Source organism: Lycorma delicatula, chromosome 1 (assembly GCF_047948215.1).
Source record: "Lycorma delicatula isolate Av1 chromosome 1, ASM4794821v1, whole genome shotgun sequence".
Taxonomy (NCBI): Eukaryota; Metazoa; Arthropoda; class Insecta; order Hemiptera; family Fulgoridae; genus Lycorma; species Lycorma delicatula.
The window spans coordinates 39,612,508-39,626,083 of NC_134455.1; positions in this window are offsets into that span (position 1 = coordinate 39,612,508).

Genomic DNA, 13,576 nt, shown 5'->3' on the forward strand with positions numbered 1-13,576 from the left:
ATTTCTTCTTTTGCAATAATATTACAAGCTGTAATATTACCAGTCAATCATCCATTTTTCCGTTCCAGTAAGCTCATTTATTTAATTAATCCGCGATTGCAAATCCACAGCATCTAAGAAAATATTTAAAAACACGTTTGTTTTTAGCAAATAGGATCTAAAAATTCAGCTAAGTAAATTTCCATACTGCATTCTGATTTTTTCTATTTATCGTTAATACCGAAAATACCAATGCGTGGTTAGTACGTTTGCTTTCCAAGTTCATCAGAATTTTGTACAAATTTAGCGGATTAAATTAAAATCCAACATATAAGTTTAAATTATTGTGAAAATGTCAGTAGTACTCTTTTCATGCCTGTGAAAGAAAAGAAGAGTTAACTCATTTTCACTTACAATTTATATTTCACTTACATTTCATATCTGGTTGTTTATTGAAAAGCATTGCTATAAAAATCATTCCCCAGAAAAGGGATTCAAATTAAAAAATATAAACCGTAATATGCAACTTTTTACATAAAAATCTTAAAATTACAATTTTTCGTAAAATAAACTCTTCTAAATTTGAATAACAATAAATTTACCAACGCAATAATTTTTAACAAAAAACTATTAACAAAAAAACAACTAATTTTTACTACTCGTATGTAATTAGAATGTATTCGATAAGATATATAAACTTACTTCAAGGAAACATAAAAAAATACGTAATATTGTAAATTAGATCGATTTTACATTTTACTTATTTTTTTTAGTTGTGATATTTTCCATTCAGGTATTTTACATCTTCTCAAACACAATTTTTTATTTATTAAAAGTTGTAAATTTTGGTTAAATATTTGAACAAAGAAGAAATATTTTTACCATTTTAATTAAAAACCTGATCGTAACTGCTATAAATATTATTAAGACTCCCTTTTCAAAATGTGTGTGATTAAACATACGTATTTACCTGTTAGTCCCGATATATATCACATACCAAATGGGTATTGAAAACCTAGATTTTCAACACTGGCTGCTGTGTTAATTAAAGTGGCTATTCATCACTGTACGCATTGAAACAGGTAGAGAGACAATCTTCATCTCAGAAATATTACAATAAAAGCATTAATTAATAAACTATTTTTTAGTAATAAATACTCTTAATAGCCACTAAAATGTTAACTCATTCTCCTCCTTCTGGAATATAGTTAATACTGATAAAAAAAGAGTAGAAATTTATTGGTATATTAGAAAAACTGTAATTTCATTATAGATATTTGAAATAATTTTTATTTATTTAAAGTATAAATATCATAACTTTAATTTTCATTAAAAAAAAAGTTTTAATGTTAATGTATACATAAAGCTCACTATTTGTAATAACTAAATATAATATAAAATGAATGGTACAGTATGCCCAATAAATTATTGCATTGTTTTCCAAATAATTTTCTAAAGATATGCGTGAAGTCAGTTTAGCCAAATTAATGAATACTAAATTCTTTATTATTACAATATGCGGTAGCCTGGTGGTTAGCCATACGAATCTTTGGCTTGTATGCTTACTATATCAATTTCATCTGGCAAGTTTAAAGTGACAGCCGTGACAGTTCCGGTAATATAACGTGCTATATATTTTCCTTTTTCCGACATGACATACTGAAATATAATCTCATACGCACGATTCAGCACTACAGCCAGATAAAAATTAATAATAATATCCTCCATAATATGGGTGCAGAATATTTTTAATATAATTAAGTTTATAAAAACGCTTCCAATCTCAACATAGTTATATCTGAAAGAGAAGAATGTACCTTCTAATTTCATTGTTTTTTCCTTTTCTTTCATCTTTATTTTCACAAAAATGTTTGAAAACCTAATAATTATGGTTTACTGTTACCTTTGTAATCTGACAAACATCATTTTTCAGAAATTCGTATTATTTAACCTATAATTTTATATTTTAATTTAATGAGTTTTAAAATCAAATTAATAATTTACAAGCAAATGAATATTAACTATAGAAAAGAATACAATAGCAGTAATTAATAAATATTCCTAAGTATAAAATTAATGATTTATATCATTTTGATGAAATGCGTAATGAGATTCTTCTAATCTCATTCAAGAAGGAATATTGAAAAAACGATTTAATTACCAAAACAAAAGGAAAAAACGAAGCTAATAACTAAACTTGTGTTTCTCGCACATACACAATTCATAATATACTCTGCATTATACAAATAAAAATACCTTGTTTTGTTCTCGCGTATAAACGATTTTCTGTACAGTTAATAAATGACCATGATGCTTTGAAGTTTGAGTTTTTTTTATGACAGAATCGACTGCTTTGGTCATTTTTCCATGGGAAAGGAATGGAAATTTATAGCGTATGAAAAATGCTATGCCTGACCGGAATTTGAACCCGGAACCTCCGAATTAAAGGCTTAGACGCTACCATCCCGCAACGGAGATCTGATTTTTAGCTTTTGTTTTAAGTACTATATAATAGGAAAACTTAAAAAACATTTAGGTTTATTTACCTGTTTATTTAACTGTATTAAATTCTGTACTGTTTATTTGAAATAATTAATTGTAATGAAAATCTCACTGAAAAAACAATATACATTCCTTCCCAATTTATATATATATATATTTACACAATAAAGTGCCAATATATATTTGTTGCTAATATGAATTTCAAAAGTTATGTAAAACAAACAAAAAGTAGAAAGAAAATTAATTACTCATAAAATGAAATTTTATAAGTTTTATTTATTCATTGAGATTTTATTTATTAATATGCACATAAATAAGTACTCCTATTTTTTTTTTCTGAGTTTTTATGGGCATTGACTGCTAAGGTCATTAGCCGTCGTCACATTCTTAAAAAGAAATTATTATCTCCATCAGGATCGTCATATGTAAGGTTGTAAAGGGCCCTTACATTTTATTTAAAAACACAAACTTCACAATAAACATTAAGACATAAAAAACAAGGACAATCACAAACACTTACGGGGTGTAAAGGGCCCCGATATTAAAATTTGAGATAAGGTTCTCAAAAGACCATGAAATTAAAATTTCAACTTATCAATACCATTTCTTTCTTTATATATATATAAAACTACCGCTTAGAGATTCTTTTATCACAGCTTTAAACTTTCATTTTATAGACTTTTAAGAAGTCCACTGGCGTGTAAAAATGCAACTTTTTTTTTGTCATTTCCATTATCCAGATCAGCACTAATATTATTTGTAAGACGGAACCTCTTTCTGAGGTCTTCATATATGGTACACTCTTCTATCAGATGGTTGATTGTCAGTGTTTTATTACAAACACCGAATATTGGTCTCACTTCGCCGGTTAACAAATATAAATTTGTTAATCGCGTGTGACCGATTCTAAGTCTGGTCACCGCTACTTGTTCACGGCGAGTCAACTTAAAGTCGCTTTTCCATTTATAAGGAGAAGTTTTTACTGAGTTTAATTTTGTATCTAAACTCCTCTATTCAGCATTCCACTTGTTTTTTACTATGTTTGTTAGACGGTTTTTAACATCTGCCACTCTTACAGGAAATGCATCCAAATCATCGCAGACTGTTGCCTTTCTGGCAGCTTCGTCTGCGATTTCGTTACCTGTAATACCAGCATGCCCTGGAGTCCATACAAATACGCATCGCTGTCCTCGTTGTTTTAGAACGTATAAAATGGACAGGATGTTTGCAATTAGGACATCCTTAACGTTCTTATTCCGAATTGCGACAAGTGCACTTAATGAATCGGAACATATTAACACTCTCTCTTCGGAATAGTGTTCAGTGTAGCGAAGAGCTTGCTGAAGTGCAGTGAGTTCTGCCGTGTAGACACTGGCCACATCTGGCAGTTTCCAAAAGTGGACTTCTCCATTTACATATATTGAGCATCCAACACCATGTTCGGTTTTAGAACCGTCAGTATAAATTCTAATATGTTCTTCGTATCTACTGACGGTTGCCAAAAATTCGTGTTGGATGATCACTGTTGGTTTCTTTTTTATTTCTCCTTCAGAGAGATCCAAACTTGTATTTACCGCTGGCAAGAGCCATGGCGGAATTTCTCTAGTAGAAATTGCCAATGTATCTGTAAAGGCAATTTTGTATTTACTTCTTAATTCGTGGTACCTAATTCCGGCTGGTCTGAAATAGGTAGCACGACGTTCGTATAATGCAGCCATAGGATGGTTATTGAAAAGTTTATTATTTATATGGGCAGGTAAGCCCATATATTTGCTGCGTATCTTAGTAAAAGGATCTATCTTCTATAATGTAGTGGCATTATTCCGGCTTCAGACATCAGACTAGCGGCCGGACTTGTGCGGAAAGCACCAGTTGCATATCTTATTCCGCTATTATGAACTACGTCTAACTTTTTTAAATGTGACTTTCTAGCGGATGAATATACGATATTTCCGTAGTCTAGTTTAGATTGAACCAATGCTTTATACAATCTGAATAATGTCTCTTTGTCTGAGCCCCAATTTAAGTTCGATAGACATTTTATAATGTTTAGGGCTCTTTTGCATCTATCACTCAAGTCCTGTATATATATATATATAAGTACTCCTATTTATTTTCTTGAATAAAATTTATTAACTCACAAAAATAGTTAAAACTGAAGGAACGATTTTTATAACATGAGATGTTTTTACTGTACGAAACATTAGAATGAAATATTATTATGTCACAAGAGTAGGCCTACCTGTTCATTTGTTTATTTTTTTTTTTTTTTATAAATTCAATAAATATAAAGCGGTCCAAGATTTTCATTTACATTAAGAGACTATAGACAAACTAAATTTAAATAACTTTTAAATAGATGAATATACGTAATTTTTAATCCAACTCTGAATAAAACAAAAGCTTTTGAAACGGAGGATTTGGTGTGTCACCCTTTATTACTGAGTCTCCTTCTCGTAAAAGAGAAACTAATGCACTATTCAGAAGTCAAGTTTTAAACGAAACTTCGTTCATTTAGTGAAGAAACTCACGGCAATCAAACGTTCACGTTTTAATAAGGAATCAGAAATTAACATCCTAAAGTTTGGAAATGTTAAATGTTTTTACGAACAGTTAGTTTTAGACTCCTATTTAAAGTTGATAAAATTCTAAATGAATAATTTTACTACTTTACAGCTCCTCTACAACATACTATGAATGCAGTCATATTAAAGTTTAGAATTTGTTGTGAATCTTTAACAAGTCTATTTAGAAAGTTCAATTTTAAGATATGGGATACTTTTTTATGCGAGATATTTAAGCATCCCATTTGACTGAAAAAGTATTGTTAAATTACTACGTTGCTTTTATTCACCAGATAGAGATTAAGCACAGTCATCACAGTTAATTTATCTTATGTTCACTGTATAAATGTGATATGTAACCAGTCTGCTTGAAGGATGTGACTATAAAATATTATCACTTACTAGTTGTACAATTAAGTTAATTATTTTTCTTATCGTTGAGAAAAGTGATAATATTTTACTATTCATTTTTTCACTGTAAAAATGAAAGTACTAAATTAATTTAGACATTTTTCAATTTTCTAAGATGTAATGTATGTATGATTTGTCAAAGTCGCTTTAATTTATAATAATGATATTTAGCATATTATTTCTTTTTTGTTCTGTAAATAGTGAACGAATTTTGTACATCTAGGGCTGAATTTTGGTAATTGAAAAACTGTATCCGAATTGGCTGATTTAAGATAATATATTCTGTTTATTTTTTATTAATAGTATCTATGCCATTTTCAGAAATAGCTTACGCCAAAATTCCTACACTCATTTAGTTTACTGTAATTAAGTAGTTGTAGATTATTGAGAGTCTAAGGAATGCCCAGGCGTGTTAGAAATGCACAGGACATCAACTGGATTCTAGAGGAGGCATTCGTCTTCTACTCTTTTGAGAAAAGCAAGCTACTCAGGCAAATACGATCACCCGTGTACGAAACAAGAGTCTGATTAGTGGTGTCGTTAAGACTGGGAGAAGGGCTGGTAGTTTTGCCCCTCTTGTAACAAACTATGAGGAACAATATGAGCATTTTTAATGCTTCCTGGAAAACAATTGAAATTCCTCTGCAGGGTTTGTAGACGAGTAACACTGAGGCTTAATGAATTTAAGGTAATGTTTTCTGCGTCGGTGAACAGATTGAAGGCGCTTGGCTCTAAGCCAACTGAAATCAAAGAAATTATATTAAAAAAACAGTTTTTGTCCCGGTACCAGCGCCTATACCTATTAATGCGAAGCGAAAACGCTACGCAGAGATGGTTTAAAGCAAGCGGGAGGCCAGTTTAGCCTGCAAGCAGCCGGAAACGTCATTCTAAACAGGAAGTAGAGGTCAAAGAAATTTGTTAAGGAAATTAGAGAGGAATTTCTAACTGCCTTTGGGACCAGAGGTCAAACTTGATAATTAGGAACAAAAGAATTCTAGGGAAGATCTAGTTGTCGTAGTCAACAAGGTTTCAGGTTATTTGTGCATTTATCTTCTTGTATAGTAAAGGCGTACGTTAATATTAATGAGGAGTACATTAATATTACAACTTTTTTAAGTGTTGTAGATTTGGTCAAAGAGCAAAATTCTATTAATTTGCTTCATTCTGCGCGCGTTGTGGTGATTAGGGTCGCACGCATGAACACTGTCTTGAAAAGTCCGATGCTTCTACTTGTGTAAATTGCAGAAGGTTGCGCAAGGATTGGAAGCACTTGGTAGATAGTAAGAAATAGCGCTGTTATTTCAGAACTGTTCAAATGTATTTTAATTCATTGAATGGTTAGGTTTGTACAGACAAATTCCAAGGTGTTAAAGTGCTAAGATCTTGTTAAATTAGATTGTTGAAAGGCGTTCCCGCGATAAAATTCTTCTGCAACATCTTTATGTCAATTAGGGCGATCAGCAAGGTTTTAACAGTTGGAAAAAATTCTATACTGGTACTAAATAAATGTTCGCAGTTCTGTGTAAGAAGACAGTGCATTTTTCAGGCAGGTTTCTGATACTCATGATGTTTCTTTTAATTTTGTAACTGATATTCATGATTTCTGGGTACATAATTCGTATTTTCAATATAGAAATTTCACTGCGGAACATTTAGAAAAATAGGATAGAATTCCTGGCCTTGTTGGCAACTGTTCATGATTCCTATGTGTTAATGCAAATTGCAAGTCACTTCTTTGGTTTAGTGGAGTCACAGAGGATAGAGGAAAATAAGTTAAAGGATTCGCTGTGCAGTATGGATTAGAGGGAGGTCTTTAATGTTTTTTGGTGGGTTAACATATGCTGGATTGATAGATGGAAGCAGATTGCTTTTTGGAATGAATATTGATATTACTGTTGGTAGGAATATTCCTAGTAGGCTGATGCTTACTCTTTTGTTGAACATTGTTCTAGTTATCACCAATTAATTATCTTTGAGTTGGTTAGTCAACTTCCTGTTCAGTAAGGCGGACTTGTCTAAGTTTGTTAATATTCTTTCTACAAGAAACCGTGTCTTAGATAGAAGTCTGAAAGATATTCAACTGGAAGACCTAGCTGAAATATTTTCTCTTTCTTTCATTGATGCAGCTGAGAAATCAATTCCCTTTAGTTCGGGTTGAGAGAGAATATCCCTTTGGTGGACTAGATAATTGTCTTTATTAAAGCATCCGTGAACCATCTCAGGATAGCTGATCAGCGGGAGAGTGATCTTGAACGTGCGAGCGGTTTTGGCAGATGACTATCGAAAGCAGAGGTCTGAATATTTTAATTTCATCAGGACATCTAAATAGGATTCTTGGTATCCTTTTTTTAGAGAACAAGGAAATAAGGATCATGGGATTCTTATTTACGCCATATCATCCGTACAGCGTATGCATGCTGTACAATAGGCAGAGTTATGACGGTCCCAACAACCCTTTTACTGATGATTTTTACTGCATTTCTCCCAGTGATATTCATATTGATCCAAGCAACATTTGCTTATAAAATCTTATTATGGTTCTTGATTTTGCAACGTATTTATCTGTAAATATATAATACATCTGTGGCTATTGCATGATTGTTTGTGTTTGATTTTATAGTACTTTAAACAAATAGTGTCACGTCTAGCTTCCGTCAGAATGACAATTTTTCTCATCCAGTTTACTTAAGAAAAAAAAAATTAGTTAAAATGTAAAAATGACTCATTAAAATTTGATTTCCTTTTTATAAATCACAATGATTTACAATAATTCTAAATTCATCACTTATATCTTAAAATCCGAAATTAATCAAAAAATTCATTTTGGTTACAAATGTTATAAATGCAATATTATAAAGCTGGGTAAAATTTATTCAGTTAATAAACAAAAATATTTATGTAAGGAATCACATGAATTTATTGAATTAATGATAAAAAAAAAAAAAGAAAAAATGTTGCTTTAACGCAGTGCTCGAAATGTTCTGCTTCTTTGTAGCTTCTTTGTATGAGTGTAAGAAATTTGTTTGCTATCCGCAAATGTCCACTCACGATATATTTTTACTTTACAAAAATAATATGAAACAATAACTTTTTTTATTTTCACAATTTTTATTAAAAAAATTAACAGCTGTTTCGGTACACATTTCTTCCTGAGATGTTAGTAAAAGAAAAACGTGACTGATTTAAGCTTTATTTGTATTTTTTTTCAGCTGTCCTTTTCTTTTTTGATATAAGAATAAATTATATTAAAAGTTGGGATTTGGGTTCCAGGCTACCCGCCCCGCTGTTTTTTCACCCCGTTTTCTCGTGGTGGGAGGGGGCGTATCTGCCGCTTAGGAATCGCCTTGGCAGGCGGTAAATATTCTATTTTGTGCGAGAGGAAGGGAATAGAACCGTTGATTACTGTGTTAATTCAGATCGCCAAGTGACAAATTCAAAGGGAAATCATCCAATAAAAAAAGAAAAGTTGTAGGAAACAAAATACATTTTTATTACATCAATTATAACTCTTTGTACGATAGAAAAAGTAATACCCTGTCATTTTCATATGACAGTTACTTAACAGTGACAAATTCCTTATCCATTTTACTGTGCAATAAAAATGGGAAGAAATGCCATAAGTTATCAATAAATTATCATTCTAAGAATGAGTATTTTTAATCTTTATTCATATTTTTATTTTTTTTTTAACGAACATTCTATTAATAATATTTTTATTAAAAAAAAAATAACTATTTGTGACTGAAATACCTATCACACCAATATTGATGTTTGAATTATTAAATGACCTATTTTAAAAATACCTTAAATAAAAATTTAAAAAATCGGAAAATGGGGTTACATGACATTAATAAGGCGTAAATTCTTGCGCTTTCATACAATATTAGTTGAGATTAATTGAAATATTGTACAAATTAAATTTTTTGAAGTTTTTGTAATAAACCTGGTTGAAACAAAATGAAATCAAATGTTGTTACATTAGAGATAACTCGGTTTGGTTTACAAGATAAATGATATATTTTGCTATTATTATGAAACAAACTAAGTTTCAAATTACTGGCGAAAATATATAACCATTGGAATAAATTTATTTCATTAATACGGAGTTCGTTAGAACTTCGTCAGTAAGAGGTAATGTAAACCTACTACAATGAGATTCCTCTGGAGTTTGGCGCGAATCGGTTGACAGGAACTGTAGTTGCAGGCAAAAAACTAGTCTTTCCGGGTACATTTTCGGCTTTTTTTCGTTCTAGCGGGCGGTATTTTTAACTGATTTTGATGAAACATTGTGAGGTGATGTAAAACTAGTAGAATGAGATTCCTCTGGAGTTTGGCGCGAATCGGTTGACAGAAACTGTAGTAGAGGCTACGAAGACGAGGAACTACGTTTACAGATCTAAACATGACCTAACCTGATAGTGAGTTAAAACTGGGAGGAAAAAATAAGCGTCAAAACATTATATTTCAGTTCAATGATATTAATAATAATGAATACTTTCAAAAAACACCTCGAATTTTGTTAGACAACTTTTCCATTTAATGAACTGCGGGACTCGAATAAGTGATTTTCTTCATTTTTTTAATGTATCTTTACGAATCGCGCCGCCAGATAACAGGACTTGATAGTACTAGGTAGCGAAATAAAAACTTGATAATGTACTTCAAATAATAAAATTTAAAAGAAAATATACTACAGCTTGTTTTAATAGTAAATGCTCTTATGTAACTGAAGGTACTGAAGATGAAATAATTTTTTAATTCCCGCAAGTTCTTAAAAAAAAAGTATCAGCTTTACAAGAGATTATATTAGTTTTATTAAAAAAGGAATAAATAAAACATAAATTATTTTGATTGGAAAAATCGAATTTAACAGTAAAAATCGAGTTGCACTTACAAAATATTAAGTACAATATTACATCATGGATTTTCGATTAGTAAGGTCATTATACTAATTTTATTAAAAAAGGAAAAATATGGTATGAAGTGAATCACATGACTATCAACAAAAAAAATTGGCTGTGAAATTTGTTTGTTACAAGGCAATAAAATTTAATAATAAATCCGTAAGATAACAATTAGTAATTCATAAAAAAAAAGAATAATCTAAGAAAACGCAGTGATATCAAAATATATTACAATTAAATTGTACACCGTACGGTAAGAATCTAGCAGATTTGTTCCGCTCGAAAAACAAAAATTTCTGTTATATAAATAAAATTATTTTTAACAAAACGATACTGATATCAAAAAAGGTAAGACACTACATTTCTATTATCAAAGTCTGTTATTAGTTTAGAAATTTCTTTAAAAAAAATACATGTTAAATATACGTAATTGGCAATAGATATAATAATAAATAATAATAAACGTTTAAGCGTTCCACATAATAAGAAAAAGAAAAGAAAAACTTGTTACAAAACTCAGCCCGATTTCATTTACAAGTAATACATATCAAATTTACAGAAATAATACGATTCTTATAATTATTAGTTGTTTAATAAATGAAATCGGGGAGGTAAGATTTAGTAACAAATTTTCTTCTTTTTTTTTTCTTATTATATGGAACGCTTAAACATCGTTCATTATCCATTATTGTATACCTATTTTCTATTACATATATTTAGCATGTATTTTTTTTTAAAGAAAACTCTAAATTAATAACAAATTTTGATAATAGAAATGTAATGTCTTACCTTTTTTGATATCAGTACGTTTTGTTAAAAACAGTTTTATTTATATTACACCGATTGACCTTATCGCCAGATATAGAACTGACAGGTTTTTAGGGAGGGCAGAAAATGAAGTTAGGGAAAACATACATAGAATCTGGCAGGAGAGATGGGCGGAGGCTGGAGTGGCTGGATGGACAAGAACCTTAATTGCAGAATTAACAGGATGGATAAACAGGCGGCATGGAGAAACTGACTATTGGATCACCCAGTTCCTGACGGGACATGGGTGTTTTAATGGTTATCTCCATAAGGTGGGAAGAAGGAATGAACCCACGTGCATGTACTGCGAACAAGACGATGATTCTGAGCATACGTTTTTAGTATGTAATAAATGGATAAGACTAAGACACGACGCGGGTATTCATGGAAAAACGCCGAAGGAAACCGTGGATTTCATGCTCAGCAGTAAGGAGAACTGGAGGAAGGTCGATGATTATATAAAGACAGTACTAAAACAGAAGAATGAAGATGAAAGAAGTACGGGTTTCTAGTATGTTAGGTCGGGTGGACAGCCTCAGCTGTGAGAGCCAGCATGCTTAGGTGTGCTGGTTTCAATGATCCGCTGAGGACCCCTTGGGGTGTGCTGTAGGGACAAGAGAGTATTATGAAAGATCCGGGGGTCACATCACGACTTGTAGGTATGATGTGGTTCCATAGAGGACATAATAGAGAATAAAAAATCTCAAAAGAGCCACCGGTAGGCCTGACCTGCCATGCCGGTATATAGCCGGTAGGCGGGGAGGTCCTATTAGAGTAACGGACCCTCCCCTGGGTGGCGTAATACCATCAAGTCAGTCCGGCCCAGGGGAGTAGAGAAAAAAAAAAAAGTTTATTTATATTACAGTTTATACCTACATAACTCTTACCGTACGGTTTAAAATTTCATTGTTTTTTTGGAATACAGCCTTAACAATAAAAATTATAAAGAGATTTCCTATTTTTAACAAAGTTAGTGATTGTAAATCACTCACTACATGTTTAAATCAGCAGAAATGTTTATATTTGATCGGAAGAATATACTGCAGGGTAAGGAGACAAATAAGAAGACTCATGTGACAGAAAATAGCGATTACGAGATCGTATAAAAAACTAGTTACATTAAAAATAAAAATAAAAACTGATCAGTTTAAGATTATATAATAATTTAACATTTTTATACAAAAGTAATGAAAATTCATAATTTTCTCTCACCGACTGTGACATTGGAAAAGGGGCTTAGTCTCGAACCGCAAAGAAAAAACTTGAAACAACAGTATAAATATTATTAATACATAGTGGCTTTATGTAAAATTCTAAATAACAGGATTTAAAAGCAAATATATTTGTATAATGTCAGATAAAAAAATATTGCATTAAATTCCGTCAGGTTTTCGGAGAATAATATATTGTTTTAAATGATTTTTTTAGAAATCCAATGTAACATTAATGGAATTCCTACTATAGAGAGATTAACTGCAAAGAATTAATATTTTTATTCTGTTTTACAAACAATATATTCTAAAATGTTTATTTTTAAAAGCAATTTTAATCACAAAAATTTTAATTAACACCGTAGTTCATTGATTTAGAGAAAATATACAACAGAGAAGTATTTATTCTATTTTCGATATTTGCTCATACATAGTATGGAAGTAGTTGGAAACAAGTTTTCAAATATTTGCGTTTTAAATAGTTACTTTGAATAATAATCGGAAGCTTTTAATTTAAATATTGTTGTTTATTAAACATGTATTTTGTTAGAAACGACATGAAAAGGTATGAATAAACAATCGGAATTAGGTATTATGGTTTTATTTATTTATTTCAAATAAATATATATTTTGATTTATTTATTGCAAAGCAAATGAAAAACTATAATAAACAAATAGATGCTAACAATATATTCATTTTTTTGATAACGATCTTTACTGTGATACATCATATGATAAATTACTCTTTTTCATATCTCGTTAGGATTCTAAATCAGTAGATTTGTCTTCAGTTTAATTACTAGTTTATCAAGAACGATATCGACATAAAAAATGAGCTTCTAAGCTTTTTTTTTCTTCTCATACGATGTGATTTATACAATTGGGCCGCTCTTCTTCCGTAACATTACGAAACCTACATCCGCTAATTACGTTTTACAGATGGGATGTTTTATTGTTACCATCGTATCCCTTTAGCTGATCCCAAAATAATTCTATAGGATTTAGTATACGGTGATTCAGAGACAATATTAACCGTGCAAGGCATTCTTTCTCAGCTATATCACCAATATTTCTTTTTTTATTTGAATTACTTTTAACTATTTGCAGAAGTTCATAGTTTACATTTTTTTTTCATTAAAATACATGGTATTTTTTTTTACTGAGCCAGTTAACAAGGTATTCTCATTTGAGCCAAGAA